Genomic DNA, 13,388 nt, shown 5'->3' with positions numbered 1-13,388 from the left:
ATAGTTCAGCAATACTGATCAATCTAATAAACTTACCACTTCAGCTCCTGCCTGACTCGTTACTGGTAGAAGCCCTCCGCCCCTGTTCACACAGAAACCACCACAACACAGGTCAGCTGACACAGAGCAAACATCTGCAGCCACAGCTGCTCGAAAAGCTGAATGTTTTCTTTCAGGATGCTTCATGATCATATGGGATAATCAGATGGTCTCTATCTCATCATGAGAAAAAGAAAGACCTCCTCAGAGGTTCAAACGCAGTCCGGCAGCACCGATGATGACATACCTGTGATGACCTCGGGTACGCAGCAGAACCCAGTCCAGCCTCCATCACGCTGTCTCTGCGTCCTCCTGAGCAGCGTCCTGTTAGGCTGTGTGCCCCTCCCACCACCTTCGTGTAGTGTTGGCGGTCTTAATGTTGGCAGTCAAAGAAATCTAAATTTGGAAAAAATGATCAGGTAAAGACAGAGCTGCGGGTTTAAAAGCCGGCTGAGCGTTTCACCTGAATCTAGTCCCTCCACCGCAGCACCTGCTGCGCATGCTTAGTGGTGAGTGTCTTGGTGTCGAGCCACTTTTACACGGTGACAGTTTGAGGTTGCTCATGATATTGAAGACTTTGACCGGGCAGCAGTGCTGGTGCATCTTCACACAAAGGGGGGTTGTGCCAGGAGCGCCCCCTCACCGAGCTCCTGTCCCCAGCACCACGGCAAGCAGGACACCTTCTGCTCAAAAAACGGAATCGTTAAAATTGAAACAAGTTGAAAAAACATCACAGAGTAACTTTATTCTACTTTTTCCTGTAAGATTTAAACGGGAATCACGATTACATGTGACTTTAAAAAGCTTAGGACAATGATGCAGAATGCCACACAATCCTGCAGAAAACTGTTTGTGAATATTGATATGTCAAAGACACAAGAAAACTCGCACTAGCAACACCAACATCTGAATACAATGAGACTGTGTCTGTGGAACTGTGTGAACTTTAACCATGAGTGGTATCCCCACATTATTGACCAGTTTAGTGCAGGCAGAATCCTAAACTCACAGAAATGTTTTGAAATTGTCAAACACTTTGTTCATGACGCGATGCGTGCACGTGGCTCCTCTCAAACAACTTAGTGACAATGGGGGAGAGTTTAATGACAATGACGTGAGAGACATGGCAGAAAATTTCAACACAGAGGTAAAGACAACAGCTGCATACGGCCCATGGAGTAATGGACTGCTTGAGGAACGCAATCAAGAACTCCCAGAAACAAAAATGTCAAGGCAAGTAACTGCTGCCAGTGGAACACTGCAATGGACTGGGCTCTTATGGCAAAGAACACATTTTTGGCTACAATACAACACTCCTTGCTGTGCCTTCTAGGCAGCAAGTGTCATGGTCTGGTTGGGCACCTGCAGGTCTCAGACAGCGGCTCCTCCTCCTTTAGGCGGAGTCCGGTTGCCCCTCCCTGGCTGACCACCTGTGAGCAATCGTGCCAGCGGTATATCAGACCTGCGCTCTCAACCACTCATCGCCTGAGTATCTGCTATTCCCATGTTAGTTCAGTGGAGCATCCTAAACCTTGTCTTAACGCCGTGTGATGACTGACCTGTCTTTTCTTGTCCTCAGCGATAGCACCCGGAGTGGAGATCTTGTTCCCCTCGCTCCCGTCCTCCTGGACCTGGGCCGCCAGCTGCTTACACAACGTGGCCTGCCGGCCCACCGCTCACCTGCCTGCCTCCCCACGCCTCGACCGCTTCCGGGTTTTCCGCTCCACCTGTCCCCTCCATCTGAAACCAAGTAAGGCAATTCAATTCAACTGCGGAGGATTATTGGTTGTCTGCTGGATCCCTCTGATCGTGATCTCCTCTTGTTCCAGTGCCCCCGGCCCCTACCTAGTCCTGTTTCTACCTCCCCGCTGTCCCCGCTGTTCAGCCGTCTCCTAGAGGTGTCTAGGTCGCCCTCATTATCACCGACGAATCCTACGCGCCACTAGTGTGGTGGCGTCGCTTTGTGTTTCACCTTTGTTTACCTGTGGGCGGAAATAAATCATTTGTTTTCTGTCACCTCGCTTCCGGGTTGGTTTCTGCGCCTGTGTCCATCCCTGTTCCCTCGTGCCGTTGAGCCGTGACAGCAAGTCACACTTGTGCTTTAGATGCATCAAGAAAGTTTTTACAGAAGCAAAAAGTTCGCAGAGAATATGGAGAGCACTGCGGACACAGACTCGTCACACAGATGTGAAGTATGCAGCTCAAGACGAGGTGTATTACAAGCAAGTGGCCTGCCCTGAGTAGAAGAGACCAGGAATTGTTATTGGTCAAAATGGACCAGTAATAACACGGCCTGCACCTGAAAGAACACCTCTGAAATTAATTAGAGCAGAGACTATAAGCCAGGGCTTCTCATCCAACACTGGTGTCTGACCTTACCAGCTCAAACCTGTAGCTGCACAGGGTAGGATGACATCATATTAGACCCTATGGATAAAGAAAGAAACCAATGAGCTAAAATTCAAACCTCAGTGTGAAACTAGATAAATTACGTTATTCAAAGGAAGTGAAATACAGATGCAAATTAAACAAACTATATCACAGATTTATGAATGAACTGTTCATCACTGCCTTTGTTACCAGTTCAGGCTCTGGTGCTGGGTTGGGGTGTATTCTAGAGATGGCACGATACCACTTTTTTATGTCCGATACCGATTCCGATATCATAAATTTGGATATCTGCCGATACCGATATGAATCCGATATAGTGTTTTTTAATCAACAAAACTGTTTTTTAAATATCTTGCTGCATTTTGTATAAGTTCATACTCAAGTTTAAAACAACAACTACACTAAAGCTATTCTGTTATACCTGTATGCAAAAAAAAAAAAATTTCATAGTTCAGCAATACTGATCAATCTAATAAACTTAAACCTACACCATCCTCCCTATTCTGGTATTTTAAAGAGTACTTAGGGTAAATATTAAGCAACCTAACTAATAGGGTTCCAACTCCCAGCAACAACAAAAATAAATAAATAAAAAATAGGGAACCACCCCTCACGCTACACCTCATGATGCTTAATCGACGTAATCAACCTTAATTTGATGCAGTGTGAAAAAAAAAATGCACAGAAATCAATTATTTTTCAAGAAATATTAAATAGATTCAACATCTTTCTTCAACAAAATTGCAGACTGCACAGATGGTACCTTCCCAAAGGAAAAAGTACTATATCATTAGACTTAATAGTTACTATATACAGTAATTGACTTCTATTCATTTTACATCAAATTAAAACTTTGGGTGTCAGATAATTATTTATTAAAAGCTAGACATTTTAAATGAGAATAAGAAAGAAAAGTATGTCTTTGTGCCCTCTTTTCCCTGTTAATGCCCTATCGGCCCCCCTGGCTAAACTTTGCTAGATCCGCCCCTGCACAGTTACCAGCCGTCAGCTACAAAAGATCCTCGAGTAGAAAGTAATAATAAATACATTCTAACAACAGCTTATCAAGCGCTGCTGTTGTTCAGCCGCTGGTTTCCTCTTTCTGGTGCAAAGTGGGCCAAAAACAAACCAGAGAGACGGAGTCGCGACAGAAAAGCCGATCAGCTGATCATTAAGCAGTTTCATGATTGAAGTAGCAGCAAGAAGAGGCAGTCGCTCCATATATCGTTTGTTAAGCTTAACGCAGGAATGCTTTACAAACATTCAGAGATGGACTTACACACTTGCTTTACTTCTCTCGGGGATAACTTTGTCGGAGATGAAATGCCGGGTTGCTAGCGAAGCTCCACATGCTATCCAGACCACCGACAGGTCACAAATGCCACAGCCGCTCTATCACGTGATGCATACTGCTCCGACGTGCTAACGTTCTGAGGTGAGTTACGCGTGTTGCAAGTTTTATGAGGTGCTTTCGTGATATTTAATGGATCGGATTACATTTTTTATTTTTCTCCGATATCCGATCCAGTAATTTAGGTCAGTATCGGACCGATACCGATACGTAATATCGGATCGGTCCATCTCTAGTGTATTCACTCATCTTTAACATCACACTGAATCAGCGTCATGGCCAGGCCTCAGGAGTCTGGTTCCACTCCTGCCCCTGTTCACAACGACAGCACCAAAACACATGTCACCTGACACGGAGCAAAAGTCTGCAGCCACAGAGGCACAAGAACTGAGTGTTTTCTGCCAGGACTCTTTATGATCTTAATGGAGAATCAGATCCCCCAAATTTCATCATGAGAAAACAAAGACCTCCTCAGAGGCTCAAACAGAGCCTACCGACGCTAATGACAACATACCTGTGATAAACAACTGTCTGACGTTGAACAGCTGCAGGTTTTCTTTGGTTCCACAGCAGCACCAGCTCGACAAACCTAAGTCCAATAATCAATTTAGGATTATTGGGCGATATATTCACGCATGCTTTTTGGTGGGTGGAGCAATGTAATCATGTAATCACGGACTGATTTAAGAAGTCTAAACACGGACAAATTAATTGCCCCCAAAAAATATAAAGTCGACAATTTGGATTTTCTTTGGCTTTAAACCAGATGAAAGAAGTAAACCCAAGGACGTAACCAAAGCGGTGTGCAACTTGTGCAGACGTATAGTGCAAGCAAAGGATTCAAACTGTCAGGGTCCTGGGTGTGAGCGACCCAGGGTCTCTGGGCAGTTCTGGACATGTGTATTTTTGGTGCTGCTACCTGGTTTGTGGGTTTGTGTGTGTGTGTGTGTGTGCTGAGCACTGGTCTACAGGAGTCTTCAGGCCTGCTGGGTGTGTCCTGCCAGGTGGCTGGCCACGCCTAAGGACCTCACAAACCTGCAGCTGATCTGGTTCATCCGGGGAGCTACATAGGAGTGTAGCTGAGAGCTCCTCAACGCGGGATCATTAAGTTACACTCCAAGTTAGTGTGTGTCTGCATATTGCCGGTCGTGTTTGCCCACGTGAGTTGGTGTTTGATGGCTGCCTTTGTTGTGTCCGTGAAGGAGGAGCGTGGAGCAGAAAAGGACACGCACGGGGTGTGCAGAAACACGGGAGTGGCGAGCACGAGCACGAACGTTGGAGTGAGACACGACACGGGAGTCTAGGGAGCTACGGGAATTTATTGTGTACTTGTTATTTACTTCACTGTAAATAAACGCACTGCCTTCATTAAAGAGTCCAGCATTTGGGTCCAATACCAATATCCCAGTCACAACACACAATGCTAAAAACCAAATAAATGCAGTGAACGAGGCAGGACTGGGCCCACAGATAGGGTGCTTTGCACATGCAGTTAATTTAGCATCCCAAAAGGGAATTAAAGTGAGTAAGATGGACCGCCTCCTTGGGAGGATAAGAAAGGTGGTTTCCTACTTCCGCCGAAGTTCAACAGCTGCTCATGTGCTTAAGACCAAGCGAGATATGCTACAGCTACCTACTCATAAGCTCATACATGATGTCCCAACAAGGTGGAACTCCACTTATGTTATTTTGGAGCGTTATCTTGAGCAGCAGACAGCTATATACTAGGGCTGCTCAATTAATCGAATTTTAATCACGATTACGATCTGGGCTTTCAACGATCATTAAAAATGACTGAGCCGATTATTAGCCCCTCCCTCATACTTTACTCTCGCGCTGCTCCGTGTGGTAAATCAAGCGCATCGCTCTCCATTTCGAACACGCATCACAACAATTAAGAGGACCCGAGGGAAGCTCGGAAAGCTAAGCAGAAGTTATTTGGAGAGGAGAGTGACTGCCGTTGGTTGAAAAGAGAGGTAAAAAAAAACTTCAGTTGTGTGGAAACATTATGGGTTGGCGGAGTTAGACGTGGATGAAGTAGACAATGTGTAAACTTTGCTACGATGTAGTAGCTGCACCACAGAGCAACACTGCAAAGTTCACTAAACATAGATGTTTACATTTTTCATTTATTTCTTATATTGCAAACATTTGCACTGTTATCAGTATTTGCACACTATTTTATATTATAGTGTGTCATTATTCGATACATTGTTATTGTTAACCCTTTAAAGCCGGTCAGAGCAGCACACTCCGTTTTGTGTAACTATTTTTAACCCTTGGATGCACAACCTACCAATACCTACACTCTTCCACGAGTGGGGTCAAAAATGACCCCAAATAGAAACAATGCATTTTGCTATAAACTCGGTTGTTATTCTTCAAAATCTTTAAAACAAAGAGTTGTTATATTTTCATATTTGAGATATTCCTCATAAAACATGTTTGTGACATGAGGCCCTTTGCATTTTTATTAGTTTTTTCATAAATTTTAAGAAATTGCAGTTTTTGTATCACTTGTATCACTTTTGTATGCTTGCTCTGCATATACTGCAGAAGCTGGGTCTTCCTTCTGAAAGGCACAAGTTGTTCATCCACTGTAACACAATCACTGAGGATGAATTTCTGCCTGCAGTTGACCAGGAACAGGCCCCATATGTAGCAGAAAGCTGCCATGTGGTTTGTTTTCAGTCGGTAGGCTCTGGTCCTCTTGTCATCAAAGTGCAAGAAACAGCAAATATCTTTAAATCTTTGAATTGACATAGTGGCCTTGTACAATGGGTTATGCAGAGGACTCCCAAAAAACACACTGACTGGTACATCCCAGTTCTTCTCACTTCCTGCGAGAATGGTCAATCAAATGAAGGCCAGGAGCTTATGTTTGATTATATTTTTCCACTCTTTTCCCCTGTCTGTGGCTACTCTTTGTGCCTCCATGTTTGTGCATGTCAGCACCTCTTCTATTAAATTATCAGACATGAACATCTTCCATGCATCTATTGGGGAGACAGTACTAAACCCAGGTGCAAGCCCTGGCCAACTAATTCAGAATATTGTGGCTAGAGCAGTAAGAGGGGCTCATTCTGTTAGACTCAATATTCATTTCCTCTTCAGAGGACTCATCAGAGGACTCCTCTGTATCTGACTGGCCTTGTCCAGCGGGGGTGGGGTGGGGGGGACAGTAGTCTGGGTCCTCTATATCTGAGATGTCAGATTCTGAGTCAGTGCCTCCGATGGGCTCTTCATCCCATCCGTCCGGGATCATTTATAGGGCAAGGTCCACAGGGATCCTAGCTGTTCTCATAACAGCCATGTTACTTTAAATATTTAAAAAAAAAATCAGAAAGGACAATGTTTGAAATGCACAGGAAACTATAAATAGGGCTGTACAAAAATGGTCCTCAGGTGCGCATTTGCTGTCAAAATAAAAGACGTGCACCAGATAAGAAGTTGGAACGCTCGTTTGCGTACATTAGACGTTCTGGAGGAGGACAGACATTTGTTCAGAACTCTAAAGATGTCGAAGAAGCAAGCTCCGTAAGCAATTACTTTGGCGTTCCTCCACCGCTAAAGAAGCGCGTATTCTATTAATTTCCGGGAATACTTTTATTTTGACAGCGAACCACTTATGTGCAGCCCTGACTATAAATCATGTATGTTACTGTGTAAAAATTAATTCTTGATCCATAAGATGTGTAAGTGGGACAGTCAGAGTTGCTAAGAATGAAAGTTTCATAGAAGATTCCATAGGAACTGCTTGGGGTCATTTTTGACCCCACTTGTGGAAGAGTGGAGTAGTGATACAATAACGGCATTTTTTTTAATTAATGAAAAAAATTAATAAAAATGCAAATGGCCTCATGTTACAAACATATTTTATGAGGAATACCTGGAATATGAATATATTACAACTTTTTATTTTAAAGATTTTGAAGAAAAACAACCCATGGGGTCATTTTTGACCCCACGTGTGCATCTAAGGGTTAAATCCCTGTAGAACCTGAACCGCGTAAGCTAGCGCAATAATGTTTTGCATATGAAACCGGAGGAGTTGTACTTACATCTTATGCCATCAGCTTGTCCTCGGTCACGGTTTCCTTCCACATAAAGCTTTGCAAAAATTGCATAAAAAGCACTTGCAGGAACAAAAACATAATATTCCAGAAACACGCTTTGCTGATCCATCAGCTGTTCTTAACACTTCCCACTTTGAAAAAGACGTCAACGCGAACTATCGCATTTCCTGCCCGAAACCGGAAGTGACGTCATTTTCGCAGAAAATGTCGTTTTTTACTTGTAGGCCTTAAAAGCCTATACTAGTGTTTTTATAAGTCATGTTTGACTTTTCTGAATAGTTGCTGGGATGCTTAGAACTCGAATTCCACAGCTGGAAATAGTTTATTTTGATGCACATGTTGTTTTCTTTGCAAATTTGCATCATAGGATTGTTTTTTTGTTTTTCCTGCAGTATATAAAAATTGCTGTATCTCCAAAATAAAACTATGAAGACACTCAAAATAAATTTCCTGTTGTTGTAAACTATTTTTACAACTTTTTTGTATTTAAAGTTTTGAGGGATAAACCTCTTAAATTTCTCCAAGTAGAAATATATGTAAAAAAACTAAACAAAAACGATTTTCAATTTTTTTTGTAGTATATTGCACTTGTTTGCTGTGCTGGGTGGCTGTGGCTCAGGTGGCAGAGCAGGTCAGCCACTAATCAGAAGGTCGGTGGTTCGAGCCCAGGCTGCCTCCTGGCTGCATGCCAAATATCCTTGGGCAAGATACTAACCCCATGTTTGCCTACTGGTGGTGGTCAGAGGGCCCGGTGGCGCCAGTGTCCGGCAGCCTCGCCTCTGTCAGTGTGCCCCAGGGCAGCTGTGGCTCCAATGTAGCTTGCTATCGCCAGTGTGTGAATGACTGAATGTACTAGAAAAGCACTATACAAATGCAGGCCATTTTCCTTTTGTTTGCAATTAATGTAGTTACTATGGACTTAATGCATACATATTATTAAAATATGGGCTATAACACTTATATTGATGTATAGCAACTTGAAATACTCCCACAAATGGCACTACAGCATGTAAAAAAATAATATAAGCTCTGGCGGACTTGGTTCTATGGTAGGTCTTAAAGGGTTAAATAAATATTGTCAAATAATCGTGATCTCAATTTCAGTGAAGATAATCGTGATTATCATTTTTGCCATAATCGAGCAGCCCTACTATATACTCTGCATTAACAGACAAAACCCTGAAGAAAAATGTCAGAGACATCGTCACCTTGTCTGATGATGATGTTAGAGTGGCAGAGAAGGTCCTCCAGCTGCTCAAACCACTCAAACCACAACTCTGTTGAGCAGTGAAGCTGCACCATCTGTGTCCATGATCCTGCTTCTGAAAACAAGGATCCTACAAGCCATGGTCCCAAGTGAGGAAGACAGCACCATCACAAGAGATGTCAAGACTGCCATTAGAGAGGACCTGAAGCGCAGATACACTTCACCACCAGCCCTACAGGAGGACCTTCACAGAGCTACTGCACTTGATCCAAGGTTCAAGTCCCTGTCTCACCTAGACATGGCCCTACGCCTGAGGACATACAGTGATCTCACTACTGAGACTGTGAGCAGTCTTGGAACTGCAGACTGTGAAGAGGCAAAGAAAATAAATATTTAGAAATTATATATTTTTTATTTTTAATGATAATGTTTTTCTTCAAAGTTATTTCCACATTTGAATGTCAATGAAATATTTAAAAATAATTGTTTTAATCAATAAAGTAACTTTCCCTGTAGGGTCAAGCAGCACCAACAGGAGCAGACACATGTCCTCCTCAAAAGAAGCCGGCAATGGCAGAGCTTTTTGGTGACGCCTTTGTACAGAAGGACATGGGCAGCAAGGCTTTTGACACCATCAAAGAGGAGGTGGCATCCTATGAGGCAGCAAGTGGCATTCCAGTGGATGGTGATCCACTGACGTGGTGGAAAAGTAATGACTGTAAACACCCTCACCTTGCCATAATGGCAAGACGCTATCTGGCTGTGCCTGCCACTTCAGTGCCTAGCGAGAGGGTGTTCTCAACAGCAGGGGACATCGTTACAGCAAAGAGGTCTACACGCTCCCCAGAAAATGTAGACATCCTCATCTTTTTTTTTAAAAAATTTGAAGTTATAACCTCACATCTGCTTTGCTTTCTTTCTTCTTTTTTGATGATGTGGACATAAGCTAGTTTTTATTTCATTCTCCAAATGTTCAAAGTAAGAAGCAATGATACCTTAAATTGCATTTTAAGTTGTTTTTGATTGTATACACATTAAAGGAAATAATTATAATGCCCTATAATGCACCTTAATTTGTTTTTATATAATTGTGTGGAATGATTCTACAGTTGAATGTTTTTTATAGGGAAAAACATACTTAAATAAATAAACGGACAGTTAAATTTGTCTTGTCTTTTTTTGCTGATCTGAAAATTGATCTGATCCGTGAGTTTTTTGATCCGTTGCACCACTAGCTAGAACATACTTTAACAGCTAAAATTCAGTTGTGAACCTTCCTACCTTTGTGAATGTGACCTACAAGCATACTTTAACAGCTAAAAGTAAGTTGCAAATTGTCCTACCTTTGTTAATGAGAGGTAGAAACTTGAACGGGTAAAATGAAGTGGCAAACCATCCTGGCTTTATAAATAAGAGCTACAAACACACTCTGATGGGCAAAGTTAAGTGGTAAACCGTCATATCTACTTAAATTTGTCCTGGAAGTATTCTGTGACAGCAGAAATGTGCATAAACTACTTAAGGTAGGACATTTCGCCAAAGTAGGATGGTTTGTCAGAACACCGGTGTGACGGTAGAGCAGTATGGTCACATAAGTACAGACCTCCCGAAAGCCAACCAGATAAACTCAGCTAAAACACGAATTAAAGCTTGAGGCAAAACAACTTTGGAAGATGAGGGGAGGGACAACAAAAGCAAAGAATAAAAAATCCCCAGAAACCCAAGGTAAAGACATAAAACACCTGAACAACGAGGACAAGCTAGCACCCGAAGCTAATATGGCTACCTTTCAAAACGGGCTAGACTGTATTAGCAAACAAATTCAATCCCTCCAAAATAGGGCTGCTCAATTAATCGAATTTTAATCACGATTACGATCTGGGCTTTCAACGATCATTAAAAATGACTGAGCCGATTATTAGCCCCTCCCTCATTTATCCGCGACACCTTAAAGGCCGGTCCGTGAAAATATTGTCGGGCATAAACCGGTCCGTGGCGCAAAAAAGGTTGGAGACCGCTGATTAAGAGGACCCGAGGGAAGCTCGGAAAGCTAAGCAGAAGTTATTTGGAGAGTGACTGCCGTTGGTTGAAAAGAGAGTTTAAAAAAAAAAAAACTTCAGTGGTGTTGCACACTATTTTATATTATTTTTTTAAAGTCATTGTTAACCCTTTAAAGCCGGTCAGAGCTGCATGCTCCGTTTTGCGTAACTATTGTTAAATCCCTGTAGAACCTGAACCGTGTAAGCTAGCGCAATAATTTGTTTTGCATATGAAACCGGAGGAGTTGTACTTACATCTTATGCCATCAGCTTGTCCTCGGTCACGGTTTCGTTCCACATATAGCTTTGCAAAAATTGCATAAAAAGCGCTTGCAGGAACAAAAACATAATATTCCAGAAACACGCTTTGCCGATCCTATCAGCTGTTCGTAACACTTCCCACAGTGAAATGATGCACATGCTGTTTTCTTTGCAAATTTGCATCATAGGATTGTTTTTTGTTTTTCCTGCAGTATATAAAAATTGCTGTATCTCCAAAATAAAACTATGAAGACACTCAAAATAAATTTCCTGTGGTGGGAAACTATTTTTTGCAACTTTATTGTATTTAAAGTTTCGAGGGATAAACCTCTTAAATTTCTCCAAGTAGAAATATATGTAAACAAAACAAAAGCGATTTTCAATTTTTTTTGTAGTTTATGTAATTACTTTTCCAACTATTTATTTATGAGTGACTTATGTATGTATGTATGTATATATATGTATATATTGTACTATTCTTAGTTAGCGTATTGTCTGTCTTGTCTTAATGTTGGTTTAAAATGGAGCACTGTAACAAAAAATAATTTCCCCCAGGGATCAATAAAGTATTCTGATTCTGATTCTGATACTATGGACTTAATGCATACATATTATTAAAATATGGGCTATAACAGTTGTATTGATGTATAGCAACTTGAAATGCTCCCACAAATGGCACTACAGCATGTAAAAAAATAATATAAGCTCTGGTGGACTTGGTTCTATAGTAGGTCTTAAAGGGTTAAATAAATATCGTCAAATAATCGTGATCTCAATTTCAGTGAAAATAATCGTGATTATCATTTTTGCCATAATCGAGCAGCCCTACTCCAAAACAACCTGAAATCGGACTTCATAACATTCAAAGAAGAAATTACCGGTCAAATGAAACACGAACTGAATAAATTCAAAGAAGACATCGACCAGAAGTTTAAGAACATGACTACTAGGGCTGCCACAAAAAGATTATTTTGATAGTCAACTAGTCACTGATGATTTTTGCAATTAGTTGACTAATCAGATCATTCATCCGCTGGACGTAAAACGTACAGCTTATTGCACCAGCATGCATCTGCTCTTAAATAACTATCATTAGCTTACAGCTTGAAGTGTTTAAGGCATGTGCTAACTAAAAATAAAGACGAGATGATAATTTAAGATGGCGCCGGTGAGGTCGGCTGCCGTCACGACTGCTCCGACCACTTTTTCTTTGTCTTTGTTTTTTAAGTTAGTTTTCAGCGTTTCTAAATCGGCAAATCATCACCATTGGGTACATTAGGTATGACAGTGACACTCTTGTTTCTATTGGTTTACAATGTACTCACAATTCGAAGTTTTTAACTCCGGATCCGAGCTGGCCGAGTGAGATCTCGAGGGAGAACAAAGGGAAGCGGCGGCGGCCTAGAGGGAAGCGAGCCGGCGTCAGGAACAGGCTGAGAGCTCGTGCACACCGCACACCTCTGCCTAGCATCCTGCTCGCCAACGTCCAGTCACTGGAGAACAAGCTTGACGACCTCAGGGCCAGGATAAAGTTCCAGAGAGACATTCGGGACTGCAATCTCCTCTGCTTCACCGAGACATGGCTGAACCCAGCGGTGCCGGACCACGCCATCCAGCCGGCCGAGTTCTTCTCGGTTCACCGCATGGACAGGACACGGGACTCGGGGAAGTCAAGGGGAGGCGGCGTGTGTTTAATGGTGAACAACAACTGGTGCAACAGTGCGAACGTTGTTCCTCTCACACGCTCCTGCACACCAAATCTGGAACTACTGTCCATCATGTGTCGTCCTTTTTATCTACCTCGGGAATTTACATCGGTCATTGTAAGTGCCGTTTATATTCCACCACAAGCGGACACGGTCACCGCCTTATGCGAGCTGCATGAGGCACTCACACAGCACCAGACACAACACCGGGACGCTGCGCTTATTGTGACGGGGGACTTTAATAGCGCCAACCTCAAACGCGCAGCGCCGAACTTTTATCAACACATCACCTGCCCCACCAGGGGTGAAAGGACACTG

General features: G+C 42.6%; 1 protein-coding gene and 1 long non-coding RNA gene across 36 annotated transcripts in view; one reads left to right on the top strand and one right to left on the bottom strand.

The window, feature by feature from the left end:
• The window catches only part of LOC147326921 (fibrocystin-L-like), a 58,174-nt gene that overhangs the window by 39,125 nt on the left and 5,661 nt on the right, over positions 1-13,388 (bottom strand). For 30 of the 35 annotated variants that reach the window (XR_015129773.1, XM_086294493.1, XM_086294489.1 and 27 more), the window contains exons 1-5: positions 2,419-2,467; positions 1,599-2,021; positions 503-722; positions 287-435; positions 37-82 (exon numbers count right to left, since the gene is read on the bottom strand). The gene's annotated coding sequence lies outside the window, so the exon portion shown is untranslated. The other 5 variants (XM_086294488.1, XM_086294513.1, XM_086294498.1 and 2 more) reach the window with 5 other exon arrangements.
• Positions 1,392-2,113, top strand: LOC147326922 (uncharacterized). Its single transcript, XR_015129774.1, has 3 exons — positions 1,392-1,545; positions 1,619-1,789; positions 1,869-2,113. It is a non-coding gene; the product is annotated as an uncharacterized LOC147326922 (long non-coding RNA).

This window comes from Aulonocara sp. 'chitande type north' Nkhata Bay, linkage group LG6 (assembly GCF_057382095.1).
Source record: "Aulonocara sp. 'chitande type north' Nkhata Bay isolate Kocher_YH1m ecotype deep benthic linkage group LG6, A_spYH_male_GT1.1, whole genome shotgun sequence".
Taxonomy (NCBI): domain Eukaryota; kingdom Metazoa; phylum Chordata; class Actinopteri; order Cichliformes; family Cichlidae; genus Aulonocara; species Aulonocara sp. 'chitande type north' Nkhata Bay.
This window is presented reverse-complemented; position numbering and strand designations above follow the sequence as displayed.